Source organism: Perognathus longimembris, chromosome 4, assembly GCF_023159225.1.
Source record: "Perognathus longimembris pacificus isolate PPM17 chromosome 4, ASM2315922v1, whole genome shotgun sequence".
Taxonomy (NCBI): domain Eukaryota; kingdom Metazoa; phylum Chordata; class Mammalia; order Rodentia; family Heteromyidae; genus Perognathus; species Perognathus longimembris.
In genome coordinates, this window is record NC_063164.1 from 24907356 (window position 1) to 24911144 (window position 3789).

Sequence of the window (3789 nt, forward strand, 5' to 3'; positions counted from 1 at the left end):
GACATGGCAGAGAAATTCAAAGGGATGAATGGAATGCAAAAGTGAGTCAGGTGCACAAAATGGACCAGGTAGAATGTGGACATAAAAACTGAACTCAAGCTAGGCATGGTGGCTCATGCCTGTAATCCTAGCTACTCAGGAAGCTAAGATCTGAGGATTGTGGTTCAAAGCCAGCCCCGGAAGAACCCTGAGTTTCTTATGTCCAACTAACCACCAGAAAACCAGAAAGAGAGCTGTGGCTCAATGTGGTAGAGTGGTAGCCTTGAGTAAAAGAGCTCAGGGACAGCACCCAGTCCCTGACTTCAAGTCCCATGACTGACAAAACAAAAACTGAGGTCATGAAATGTTCTCATGTGCACAAAATTCAAACTATGATCCAAGGAGATAAGGCTCACAAAAAAGGAGCCACTATCTGGCACTGGTAGCTCACACCTATAATCCTTCTGACCGTGGAGTGGGAGATAGGATCATGATTTGTGAGGCAAAAAAAGTTCATGAGATCACCAATCAACCAATAGCTGGATGCAGTGGTGTGCACCTGTCACCTTAAAAAGGGAAAAGGAGGAAGAGGGGAGCCCAGCCCACAGTGTGATAACTTTCTCACAACCCTGTGTGGTGTGCTACTTTGATGAGCTGACCACTGTGTCTCTCTTCTAATGGTGTCCTAATGAATCTTAGCGTTCTCGTTTACTCTCTTGTCTTGGTACATTCTTTTACCAACCTATGTTACCAACTACAGCCCCCCTCCCCCAAATCCACACAATTTTGGCGACCTCTCTAGGGAGACTTCATTTTTCCCATGGGGACCTTTTGGAGGACTGCACATGGACTTGGAAAGAAGTGCAGGTCTCTAGCCAGGACAACATTCAGGCTGAGACCCCAAGTGGAACTCATTTCCCTTAAAAAGAAAAGAACCAAACCCAGACTCCTCAGTGGAATGACATACTTCCCCTAAAATTTGTAAGTCTCTGTTGAGGACAACTCTTTGGTGAAAGCAAAATAGATTGAGGACAAAAAGAACCTTGTCTGCAGTTCATACATGTGAAGAGCCTGCCTGTCCTCTTCATATCAAATCCGTTTTTAATACACTTCACAATTGGTGATGGACACTCAGCAGAGGATCCGTAGGTGCTGTTGTGGCCTCGACCTCTCTCCTTGCACTTTGACCTCTTCCTCTCCCATTGATCCCTCAGATGACATAATCTCTGCCCTATGGAAGGATTATTTCCACCCAGTGGGTGGAGTCTTGGTGCCAATGGTTGATTTCCCTTTCTCCCTCCCCTTCTCTGGTTAGGTCTGGTCAAGCCTGTGCACCCCAATGTCACCTATGGGAGTGGCACTGTTGGGAATCCCCTCATCTGTGAGTGTTTCAGAGTCCATCTGATGAAAGGTGATGTCCCATCAGAGGTAGAGCCCCAATTCAGGTCTGTACAAAGTGTGGGCCTCATTTTACCTGGTGGAATGCCAAGGAGATATAGGTACTGGAAATCCCTTCCCCAACATGGATTAAACTTCCTGCATCCCCTCAGGTTCAACCCTGCTGCATTCTCCAACACTGGGTGAAATGTGATCCTTAAATGGGTAAAAAGAAATCCTTTAATTTTTCTTTGTGAGGAGGCATGGCTGGCTTACAAACTGCCAGATCAAGATGTTGTGTGCCCTTAAAGGTCTGTAACACCATCTATCAACTTGATCTTCTCTGTTATAATTCCTCTACAGGATCTGAAGTTGTCTATGTCCAGGCTTTCATGTGTCTCTTGGGACTGGGATCTCTGGAAGGGATGTCAGGATAGTGGACCCCATTCCCAGAAATGGAGGATTCACATGATCTTCTAGATGATGCCCAGCTCTCCCACCTTCATGATCCAAACCAATTTCTAGCCCTTCTCCATCCTCCAGTCCCTCAGCCAACCTTCTCCTCATGCAGGTAACTACAGCTTCTATCCCATTCATATACCATGTTGGTATAGACATTTACTACCCATGAACCCTCCATGTCAAGCTAAAAAGAGCCTTTAGCCACTCTGTGTGTTTGCAAATGGGGACCGAGGAATAATCTAGGTGCACATCCCTTATTCATATTTCACCTAGAACTCATCCAGGCTCAGTCTTTTCAGCCAAGACCTCTCCATCTTTATTAAGGAATTCAAAACCCTGACAGTTTCCTTTGATCTTACCTGACATGACAGTTTTCTTAGCATTTGTAGCACCCATAAAGAAAGGCCTAAAAACTGGTTACTAGCCAAGGCTTGGGGTGATGAAGGTTGTATCTCTAGGGCAGGTCTCTAAATGGGATTAGTAAGAAAGGGTCAGGGGCAGAAACCAGAAAAAAGAAAACTTATTATCACTTATTTCTTGGAGGGCATGCATGAGGCTATGACTGAACCTGCTAACTTCAATAAATTAAGAGAAATAACTCAAAGAGCCACCTAACTTCCAGCTCTCACTCCAGGCTAGAAGAGGCCACGTGCCTGTAGATCCTAGACACAGGAGGCTAGCTATTCTCTCCATACATTTTACCACTCAATCCTTAGAGGAAAAACTCCAGGAATCTAGAACGGAGCTTTCAAACTCGTTTTTGGTCCCTACTAGAAATGGCATTTAAGGCCTTTAGTAATTGGGCAAAGAGGTGTAGAAGACTGAAAAGTGGTAACAGGCTGAATACATGATCACTGCAATGGCAGTGATCATCCCGTTCCAGGGTGATCTCTGGCTTCTGTGGTCTTCATTCGGGCTAATTGCAGGCCATCCCATGCTCTCCATGATCCTCACTAGCCAGCTATAATTGTGATCGGCTGGGACATTTCAATGGGAATAGTCAACCCCCCCTCCCTCCCCCCCCACACACACCAGGACCATTTTCACACTACAGGCAGGAAGGTCGCTGGGAACAGGACTGCCTTTTCCTTCTCCACAAGGAGAAGCCATCACCAAGACCAAGACTCCCATGGATGGCCTATTCCTAATGACCAGGAGATGACTTTCACTTGGTTTTTCGGACTATGAGGAACCAACAGTTGGGGAAGATCTCTGGGTCTTGATTGATACAGCCCGTGGGCTACACAGGCTCCTGTATCCTCCATTGAAGAGCTCCAGCTGAACCCTACTTACTTTTCTGAGACATGTTGGGACTTCATATTCTGCCCTAATTAGCTTCTCTGGCACCACATTTCGGTTCCCTAGTCTCTTCACAGGAACAGATGAATTCGTTTATTCCCTAACTCATCTACTCACTAGTGAACACTGTCTTTACTCACTCTTTCCAGGCATTGTTACTCCTCAGCTGCAATATCCAAGTTAGGACCAACCTTAGTGACCAGAGTGCAGACTGCTGGGTCCACACTTTCATTGGCCCTAAAGGTCATTCTAAGGACTGGGACATGACATTCCCTGGATATTCACTATCTGTGACTATGGAAAAAAAATGTTTCTGAGGACCTCAACTTTTCCCCTAGGCATCCCCAAGATTCTCTGGAGGACTCCAAAACCCTCATTCCTAAATTTTGTCAGCTGGCCTAATATGCTCTTGTAATTTTGCCTAAAAAAAAAACTGTACTGACAGGAAACAAAAATGGTCCTTATAGGATGCTCTGGGTCATCAACGGGAATTATTCCTGTTTGCCCAATTGTCCTTAACCTATATAAACTGTTAAATCAAATCTTCACAGGGGCAAAGATAAAGCCTCTACCCTGCCCTCTGTCCCTGTAAAGCCCAGATTTCTCTATAAGAATTCCAGGTGCTAGGACAGATCTTAGCTCCTGGGACCACATCTAACTGAGAAGTGCAGG